This window comes from Chenopodium album, chromosome 10 (genome assembly GCF_948465745.1).
Source record: "Chenopodium album chromosome 10, dcCheAlbu1.1, whole genome shotgun sequence".
NCBI lineage: Eukaryota > Viridiplantae > Streptophyta > Magnoliopsida > Caryophyllales > Amaranthaceae > Chenopodium > Chenopodium album.
Genome location: NC_137843.1, coordinates 18,652,040 through 18,663,964, shown reverse-complemented (window position 1 = coordinate 18,663,964; position 11,925 = coordinate 18,652,040).

The following is an 11,925-nucleotide window of genomic DNA, read 5'->3' as shown; positions in this document are numbered from 1 at the left end:
TAAAATGATTAACTTCTTTCAAAAAAAATGATTAACTAATATCACCACTGAATTGATAATGAAAATACTTGAGTACCAAAGATAATTGAAATTTTTGTTGTTTTAGAAAATTAAAAAACTTTTGAGCATCATTAAGAATCATAAAAAAAATAATAATAATTCTAGTGAAATTAAAAAAACTTGTGAGCATCATTGAGAAATATTAGAATTATAAATTAATTATCAAGTATGATATATTTTTTTAAATAGAATTATCAAGTATAATATTGATAATACAAGAAATAGTTATTATAATAATTATTATTGTTCTTGTTATTGCTAATGTTCTTGTTATTATTGGCTATTATTATAATTATTATTATTATTGTTCTTGTTATTGTTATTGTTGTTGTTATTATTATTATTATTATTATTATTATTATTATTATTATTATTATTATTATTATTATTGTTGTTGTTGTTGTTGTTGTTGTTGTTATTAATAATAATATTATAAAAAATCTTCTCTTATTATTATTATTATTATTTTATTATTATTATTATTTTGCTCGAAGCAAATCAATTTTAATAAATATATACTAATTAACTTGAGCAAATTGATATTTTGATTTGGTCAAAACTCAACTTGAGTTGTCTCGTTTCAAACTCGTAACCTAGATCAGCACGAGTTGAACAAGCTATAAGTAACTCACCTCATTAAATTCTTTACCTAACTAATGATTATCATTACTAACACTTAACATCATTACTAATGACTATCATTTATATCATCACCTCGTTGAGCAAACTAATGACTATCATTAAAAATTCCTAATATCTTTTTACCACAACTAATATAATTACTAGGGGTTTTAATTGAGTTGTGTAATTCGAGAACAACTTGGTTAATGCTCCGTAAAAACTCGACTCAAGTGGAGCAAGCTATAACTCGGCTCGATAAGCTCGTGAGTAGCTTGATAATTATAGTTATTAATTATGAAAATGAAATATCATAGTTAAAAAATAATTTGGTACCACTTTAGAGAAAAGTAAAGGAAAATTAATGAAATATTATTGTACAAAGTAGGCAATATTGATTAAAATTGAACAAATGATACAATGCAATGGGGAGAGTGGAGAGTAATATTGTGTTGAGCAAAAAGTCCTACATTGAAAGAAAATAGAAAGTATTGACTTGGAGAGGTTAAAAAAAAAAAAAAACTTAGCTTCTCTTTCAATAGTATGAATAATTTAGCTTTTATTTAAGGCTTGAGATGTTCAAACATTGGGCCCAAATTTGTTTGGGCTTTAACCTTTATGACATTACATAGCTTTTTTATTTTAGCTATATATTAATTCAAGTTACGAAAAAAATCTAGTTTTCTTGGTAATTACCAAGGCCCCGTTCTTTAGAGCTGCTCTGCTCTGCTTTGCTCTGCTGAAATCTGCTCTGCTTTGCTCTGTTGAAATTTGCTCTGCTCTACTTCAATCTGCTCTGCTCTGCCCTGCTCTGCTCTGCTCTGCTTAAAATTAATACTTAATATTGAATTATTATAATAATAATGTATATTTAATGAAAATAATAATAAATAATTAATACTTAATGATAATAATAATTAATATTTAATAATAATAAATAAATAAATAATATTTATTAATAATAATTAATATTTATTAATAATAATACTTCCTCCGTTTTCTTTTACTTGCAACACAGCCTTGTGGCACGTGTTTTGAGCTCTGGTTTATGTAATGTAAATGGACAAATTTTTCATTATAATTTTTACAAATGATACTTAACTCTATTCTAATTTTCGTGTAAAAATTATATTGATAAAATCGCTCGTTTACCCTCACTAATCATCTCCTAAAATTGCGTGCTTAAAAGGTGTGTTGCAAGTAAAAGAAAACGGAGGAAGTATATAATTAATATTTAATAATAATAATAATATAATTAATATTTAATAATAATAATATTAATAATAATATAATTAATATTTAATAATAATAATATTAATAATAATATAATTAATATTTAATAATATTAATATTATTAATAATAATTAATTTTTAATAATAAAATTTAATGATTATAATAATAGTAATAATAGTAGTAGTAGTAGTAGTAGTTGTAGTAGTAGTAGTAGTAGTAGTAGTAATAATAATAATAATAATAATAATAATAATAATAATAATAATAATCATAATCATAATAGTAATAATAATATTTAATAACAATGATAAAGCATTACAATTATTATTATAGTATTAGTAGTAGTAGTAATAATAATTGTAATAATAATAATAATAACAATATTAGTAATAATAATAATAATAATAATAATAATGATAATAATAATAAAAATAATAATAATAATAATAATAATAATGAAATCTGCTCTGCTCTGCTCGGCTCTGCTTTGCTCTGCTTCAATCTGCTCTGCTCTGCTCTGCTTTGCTGAAATCTGCTCTGCTTTGCTCTGCTCTGCTGAAATCTGCTCTGCTCTACCCAGAAGCTCAAAAGAGCAGGGCCCAAGAATGTGGTTTGACATTACCTAAACCTAGTTTTCTTGGTAATTACCAAGATTGTGGATGGACATTACCTAAACCCATTTTCTTGGTTTAAACCCGACTCCAGTTGCCTGGGGAAAGAAATTTGTCGCCGGCGGTGGATGGAGGAGTTTACTTGGTGGTTGCCGACGTCGGTGGTGGGGGGGATGGCGGTTTCTTTGGTTTTCTAAAATAATTAATTTCTATTTTAAAATAGATTTTCAATATTTTCTAAAATCATTAAAATGATTTTTGGTAAATTAAAAATAGAGGGCCCACATTTTTATTATTGTGGTGTATAATGTGTCACTTAAGGCAGCTTAAGATAATATTCCCCTCTTTTTTTTAATGTTGTAAATTATTTCAATTTTAGTATAAACCTTAAATATTATCTTTATTCGATTTATCTTAATTTTATGTTGCATTGGAGCAACTCAATGGCCGAATGCCGGAACACCTCTTCAAACAGTTTACAGGTAAGAAGAGTTACAAATTTTATCCAACTTATATCAAAACAAAATTATTATTATTTTTTTTTTCAAATATAAGTGCCAAAAAATTGAAATGATTGTTGTTTAGCTTAATTGATTATTTTTTTTGTTGAAGTATTATGTGGGTAACAAACAAGTAGTACGGCGTTAGTACTATATATTTTGTGAGCCTAATGTTATAAACAAAGTCGTTTTATCTTTGTTTTATAAATAATGTCTTATATACTTTTAATGTTAGGAAATTAATGTGTATAGTCTCTATGATTTATTTTCCATGTTATTTTAATTGAAATTATGTTATTTTATATTTTTTATTGAATATATAGCTTTATTTCTAATCATAATGCCTATTAGCTCAATTGGTAGAGCTATGTGCGATTGCACATTGATGTAGGTTCGAATCCTACATAGGCTATGAAACTATATATGTATCTTTGCGTGCTAAAAATATAATTAATCGTACATCAAATTATCTAATATAAAAAATGTACATTTAATAACGGTTGGAAAAAAGCGTTGTTAAATGGTGCCCAATTTATAACAGCGCTTTCATCTACAGCAGTTAATAACTGTTGTCTATTGCTATTAACAAGAACTAGTCGAGCAAGTTATAACTTGGCTCGATAAGCTTATGAGCACCTCCATAATTATTTTGATTAATTGTGAAAATAAAAAATAAAGAAAAAAAAGTATAGCTAAAAATAAATGTGGTACCTTTATAGAGAGAAGCTAACACTTATGTCCACAACTAACACATTTTAAATTTAAAGTGAAATTAATTAAATGATGATGAAATATTTTTGTAAAAGATAGACAAGAATGATTAAAAAATTGAATAAATGAAACAATGTAATGGGAAAAAGGAGGAAGAAAGAATTATTAATATAGAGTAATTTTGTTGAGAAAAAAGATTTGCAAAAGTCTCACATTGAAAGAAAATAGAGAATATAAAGATGGTGAGGTTATAAAAAGAGAAACTTAGCCTCTCTTTTAATAGTATGAATAGCTTAGCTCCTATTTAAGGCTTGGGTTATTCAAACATTGGCTCTGTTTATTAAGTTTAGGCCCAAATTAGTTTGGGCTTGAGCTTGTGACTTTATCTAGCTTTTATTTTTTCTAGCTATGTATAAAGTTGCGAAAAAAACCCAATCTTCTTGAGTTCCTGGTAATTACCATGAATGTGGTTTGATATTACCTAAACCTAGTTTTCTTGGTAATTACCAAGATTGTGGATGGATATTACCTAAATCCAGTTTTCTTGGTAATTACCAAGATTGTGGTTGGGCATTAACTAAACCCAATTTTCTTAGTCTAAACCCGACTCCAGCTGCCTATAGTCGAGAGAAGTTAGTACTATGTCCATATCTGTAGACACCTAAAAATGTCTCCCCAAAACCAAACCCGATGATGAACAACCTTTCACCGCCATTATTTTTCGGGTTGAGTATTTCATCTTTGGAGTGCTTAAATCCATGTTCATTCACAATACATTTCATAAACTAATCCAATTCCTAGCTCATTTCTCTAAATCATAACTTACTTTCCACTTTTCGTGTCCACGTCACAAAATCAAGAGAAACTGATTTTGTGGCCCTATAATTTTGATCCAATTATTATTTGGTTGGATAGGTCTTGAAATAAGCTTTCCAACAATATATCTTAAGCCCAATTCTGATTTAAAACAAGGAAGATATGAGCAAAATACTAAACTCGGCCCAAAACCAACACCCTTTCACTAAAATGGCCATATCTTAAAATCTACAAATGATTTTGACCTGATTCTAATTGGGTTGGAAAGTAGAGTTGATACGATTTCCAATTATATATTATATGTCTTATTCCGAGTTACGGATCAAAAGTTATCGTAGTTTTAAAAACGCATAAAAAATTGAAATTACCGCGCAGCAGCTCAAATGCCGCGACGCGGCAAAGGGTGACGTGGGACGGTGCTTATTGTCGTGACACGGTACTCTACACCGTTTCACGGTGATTTTTTTCGTGTTTTTTCCTCCTTTCCTCACGCATTTCGAATAAAAAAGTACACCATGACACGGCGCAACGTGCCGCGCCACGGTGGACTTTGCCGCGTCATGGCATTTTTTGCCGTGTCACGGTACATGTGCCGTGTTAGAAAGTACACCGTGACATAGCGCCACGTGCCATGCCACGGTGGACTTTGCCGCGTCACGGCATTTTCTGCCGCATCGCGGTGCCTTGTGCCGTGTTACGGTACATGTGTCGTGTCACGGGAAATTCCCGTGATTTCCCCGTGTGTCAGATTTCACGCGTTTTATCTTTTAGGCCTGTTTCTGTCCCGCGTCACACCAAATTACCCTACGTCACACCAAATTATACCGTGTCATGGCATATTTTGCCGTGTCGCGGCAACATGCTGACGTGTCGCAGCACCCTTTTTTAAGGTTTTTATCCTTTTAGGGTTCCATGTGTTCCCTCAACTCATTTTCTCTATAAATACCCCTCTCCTTTCTACAGTTCAGGTCACCAAATCATTCTCTCTTCCTCTCTTCTGCACCAAATCATTCTATCTTCCTCTCTTCTACACCAAAAATCATTCTCTTCTCTCTCTCATATTCTAAATCTTAAACCTGTATTTTCTAATTACATTATTCCTTCCCTTAAACACTCCAAGGAGTTCATACTTAACCCGAGGTTTCGTCCTTAAACCAAGGCGTGAAAGGTAGAATTGACTGAGAGTTTGGACCATATCAACTCTACTTTTAATTTAATGTAATTTCAATTTGATTTATATTTTTATTGAAGTTACTAACAATTTATTCATGATGTAGCAATTTTAAAGGAACGCGCATAATGTGAGTAATTAATTATTTTAATTACTTATTTTATTTTTATATTGCTAGTATCATGATTAGGTTAATTTATATTTGATTTGACTAACGTTATTATGGTTAAATTGCTTCCAATATTAATGTTAATTCTATTATTATTGATCACCATATTGCATGTTTAAAGGGAATATGTAATTGAAAATCACGCCTAATAAGATAATTTGGATGACCGGTTTAGGTTCCTTTTTAATCTTGTTATTAAATCAAGTGATCACGATATTTTAGAATTATATGTTGCATTAATATTCAACCAATTTAGCTTAATAGTAATTTGGAGAAAATTAATCTTTGTTTGTATGCCTTTGAGATCGCAGGAATCACTTTTCACTATAAGAATCGATTAGAGGCCAATACGGACGAATGTGACTCCATGACTCACTTTGTACCATCATCCCCGATCCTCCTTTCGTGGTTCCGAACCATATGGAGTCAATAATCTCATGGATTATGAATGGGGTGTAACTTTCACGGGTCAATCGTTGTTGCCTATCATTGTCCCTTATTCGTGGTTGCCTTTTATGATCCGTGAACGGTTTACAAGTTCCTTAAAAACTTGTTGGCGGCTCCCTACTTTCCTTGTCCCTAATCGTATTATGTCAATTCCCACTTCCTATGAGTGCCAAGCATATTCACAACATGCTTAACGTAGGCGCACTTCGAACGACGCTTACAATATCACATTTTAAATTTGAGGGAAGTTAATTAGATGAGATGATAATACTATTGTACGAAGTAGACAATAATGTTTCATTTGTTCAATTATTATCATTCTTGTCTACTTTATACAAAAATAATTCATTATCAATTAATTAATTTCACTTAAATTTAAAATGTGTTAGTTGTGAACATAAGTAATAGCTTATTACATTATTTCACTAGATTTTTCTATCTCATTTTCTCATTACATTATTTCACTAGTTTAATCTTAATCATATTGCCTACTTTGTACAAAGTATTTCATCACCATTATTAATTTCTATTTGAACTTAAATTCTAAGAAAGTAAAGGGTTAGAACATTAGGGAAACTTTAGGAGGGAAATTCTAAAAAAAAAAAAAAAAAAAAGTAAAGGGTTTTAAAATTGGGGAAACTTTAGGAGGGAAATTGTAAGCGCCCATTTATGTTTTCATATTTCTGATTTGCCGTCACATTAGACCACCCTAACACAATGGTTATGAAGTCTAATGCAACGGTTATGAATAGGGGCGTTGCATTAGGGTGCAATCGTTGTGTTAGAATTTGCTAGTGCAACGACTATGAGGTATCCGTCGCATTAGATTAAGCTAATACAATGGTATTTTCATTTTATAACCCCTCTTAATTAATACTATTCATTTATTTTTCAATGTAAAACTTAAACAAATCTTATTAGTTTTGACCAAATCGATCTCAATTTGCTCAAGTTGATTAGTATATATTTATAAACATTGATTTTCTATGAGCAAAATAATAATAATAATAATAATAATAAGGAAAAATTGTCAAAAATAATACAAACTTTGAGCGGTCCGCTAAAAACAAGTCAAACTTTTAATTATTTCTAAATTATACAAACTTTGAGGGATATCCGTTTTAAACAAGTTATTTTACTTACAACTTATTTAGCCGGTTAATTTTTTTGTTTATCTTATAAAGTTGTTTAATAGTTTTAAAAAAAATAATACAATGTCACTTGTTCCACATAACCTATTCATGAGGTAACTAATCGGTTTTAACTTGTTTAAAGCAGATAACCCTCAAAGTTTGTATTATTCTAAAATAATTAAAAGTTTGACTTATTTTTGACGGATTGCTCAAAGTTTGTATTATTTTTGACAATTTTTCCTAATAATAATAATAATAACAACAATAACAAGAACAACAACAATAATAACAATAATAACAATCAATGATTATTATTGCTCAAGTCCATCCACAATCTTGGTAATTACCAAGATTATTAATATTATTGTTCTTGTGATTGTTGTTGTTGTTGTTGCTGCTGTTGTTGTTATTATTTGTGTCATTATTATGATTATTGTTGTTGTTGTTATTAATAATAAGAAGATTGGGTTTGTTTTTGTAACTTGATACATAGCTAAAATAAGAAAGGCTAGATTATAGCTAAATTAAAACTGGGCTTAGATATTTCTTGGTCGACCAGTTCTTGTTAATGTTACGACAAGTCGAAACAACTCGAGTCAAGTTTTGACCGAACGTTGATCGAGGCGATTTGTCGATTCGCCTTTAAACTTAAAATGGCCTGGGGTGAGTAATAGACATAAGTTTTAAATTTTCTGTAAAGAGGTACTAAATTATTTTTTAACTATGACATTTAATTTTCATGATTAATAAAAAAAATTATGAAGGTGGTCACAAGCTTATCTATCCAAGTTATAGTACGCTCAAATCATGATTGTTAAGGTTACGAGTTCGAGTCGAGACAACTCGAGTCGTGTTTTGACCAAGCGTTGACCAAGTCAATCTTGAGTTGCTTAATTTGATTAGTATCCTTATTATTTATAACTAGTTTTTGACCCGGGCAATGCCCGGGTCATTATATGTAAATTAAAAATGAGGTTTTATAATAAAAATTATGTGATAAAATACAAATATAGATTAAATTAGTTACATTTGTTGTGACTAAAGGAGTAGTCTAATACAAACTATATAAAAATATTTAAGTAAGATCAGAAGGATAATCACACAAACAATGAAACAATATCGGAGCGTCGTGATGCAAATCACTGATTTGAAAACAAATTTCCAGCACAACTAAGGTGCTCAATTATATTCGCCAGCATGAACCCTAAGGTCAACACACCACTTTCATACAAAGACACTTTTGGGCGGAAGGTTTGAGTCAAGTAACTTATGCCCAACAGAGAATCTGTTTAGATTATTGTGCTTAATGTATTTTTCAAGTGCAAAAATTAGGAAAAAAAGGCTTCTTCTATTTATAGAGAAACATGAAAGAATATAGAAGAAGAATCCCAAGCATCAAGGGAAGTGAATAATCACCTTAAACATCCTCTTAAATGGGGGTTATAAGAGTTACTTATCAAGATAATAATGGTGGTGATTAATCACCTTAAACATCCTCTTAAATTTGGGGTTATAAGAATTACTCAAGAAATGACATGGTGCCACATCATCTGTCTAGTCATGATGACACGTGGCTGGCTCATGTTTTCCCATTAAGTTTTAATATATATATATAATAATAATAATAATAATAATAATAACTCCTCATTATTTTTTTTCACCGTGGGATATTGGCAAAATAATAACTTAAAATTTTATTTTATAAACTCTCTTAATTAATAATACTTTATATTTATTTTTCAATGTAGAACTTGAGCAGTGTTATTTTCTTCATTTTTATCTGTTCAATCTTAATCAATATACAGGTAATGTCCAACCACAATCATGGTAGTCATCATCAAAACTGAGTATTTTCGAACTTTTACATCAAGCTAAAATAAAAAAGAATTAAAAAGACTAGATAAAGTGAAATTCCAGCCTTAAATAAATTTTGGCCCATATTAGCCATTATTGGCAATTTCTTGGCTACATTCTAATGCATCCAAGCTGGGTACAACAAGCAAAAACGCAGGCTTCTATTAATAAAACACATCCCTGCTATTTCAGCTTCAACTTTGTAACAAAATACAAGCTTTGATTATCCTCCTCCTTTCTTCCTCGACATTTTTCTTTGATTTCCTTTGTTGATATTATTTTTCCTGTGTGGTTTTTCTTCATTTATATAAATTTTTACGTGTTTTTATAGGTATACTCCTTTCTTTCTAAATCTATGAGTTTCAGATTCAATCAATTGGCTTTATCAAAGAGGAAAGAAAAAAAAAATGGAGGAGAGAAAAAGTTAAAGGTCAAAGAAAAAAATAGAGATTAGATTTTATCAATTTGTAATTGTAATTTGTATGATTTCTTTGATCATGCATGATGATTTATTGTTTGATTATTTGAAATTATTATGAATTTGTGATGAATATCAATTAAATTGCTTAATTTGTAGTCATATTGTTTCTCCTCTCTCTCTCTCTCTCTCTCTCCCCTTTTTCTTTTGATTTTTTTTTTTCCTTTTGATTTCTAATCATGTTACAAATCAATATTTATTTTCTCTATGATGAATCAAGATTATATTTAAGGTGTATATTCAATTTTTTAGAGTTTAAATAATTACAATCGATCTTGAATATAATTTCTATTTAAAAAACTGAACACATAGGAATTTAAAAATGAACATCTATTACAAAATGAGCATTTAGTACACCGAAAATGAACATTTAATACATAAAAATTGAACATATTTCAACAATTTATTTTACTTTTATTTTTCATTAATAATTATATACAATGAATTTGAACCTTTATGAAAATCATGTTTATTTTTATTATCCTAAATGTTCATAACTTTTTGTTACATGTTCATTTTTTAAGTTTCTATTTTTTAATACTAAATGTTCATTTTTTTAAAGTGTTAATATATTTTTATGAAATGTTCATTTTTATTAGGTTGAAATTGAAATATAATACGTTGAAAGTTAAATTATTTGAACATTTAGTGTTGAAAATCTAAACAATTTATTATGAATATATATGTTTCTTATTTATTACGAACATATCTGTTATTGGTTATGAACACATATGACATATAGAGTGATAATTATTTATATTTTTAACTATTGTATTGATGATTATATTATGAACATTCTAAATAATTATTATGAACATATGTTGTGATGATTGTGAAAATTCTGATTAAATTATTGTATTTGTTATATTTTAGTGAGTACAAATTAATTGTACTTGTGGAAGACAAAGACTCTGAATGAGTTAAAAAAAAACAAGTAAGAAGTGATGAAGAAGTATATGATATGTATAATGAATTTGCCTTTAAGTTGGAGAATTTTCGAAGTATATGATCTCAATTTTATGGTTGTATGATAAAGGTTCATTTTTAATATACTAAATGTTCATTTCATTTTTTTTTTTTTTTTGTTCATTTTTCTAACTAAATGTTCATTTTTAAGGTCATGGTCTAGTAAATTTATGATTATATGATAATCATGTTCATTTTTAATAAATGATCATGTTCTTATAACATGTTCCCTTTTTAGTATTAAATGTTCATTTTTTTTACGTATTCAATTTTTGTTATTAAATGTTCATTTTTTTCATGTTCATATTTTTTTAACTAAATGTTCATTTTATAAAGTGTGGTATTGATTTGGGCGGATCACGGACATGTTGTCTGGGTTATTTGATTTGGGCCGCGCATTTTGGGCCTCCCCTTGTTGTAGCTATCTTAGCTGAACTAGGATGCAGCTAAGACCTATTGTAGATGTATCATTTTATAACCTCTTCTTATTGATATCCCTCATCTTTTTTCAATGTGGAATTGGCAAAATAAGGACTTAAGTTTTTCTTTCTATAACCTCTCTTTATTAATATTGTTTATTTATTTTTCAATGTAAAACTTAAGCTAATATTTTCTCTTAACAAAAGTACTTGATACTAGCTGTTTGTCACATATCTTTCTTCATCATCTTTTAATTACACCGTTTCATTTGTTCATTTTTAATCAATATTGTCTACTTTTTACAATAATATTTATCATCATTGTATTAATTTGCCTTTAAACTTAAAATGGGGTGAGTGTTAGACATAAGTTCTAACTTTTCATCGAAGGTATAGCTTATCGAGCCAAGTTATAGCTTGCTCCACTCAAGTCTATGCAACTCGAGTAAAGTTTTGACGGAGCATTAACCGAGTTGTTCTCGAAGTACACAACTTGATTAAAACCCCTAGTAATATTATTAGTTGTGGTAAAAAGATATTAAGTATTAGTAATGATAGTCATTAGTTTGCTCAACGAGGTGATGATAGTAATGATTATTAAGTGTTAGTAATGATAGTCATTAGTTTGTTAAAAAAATTAACGAGGTGAGTTACTTATAGCTTAGGGAACTCGTGCTCATCAAGGTTAACGAGTTTGAAACGAGACAACTCAAGTTGAGTTTTGACCAAATCGATCAC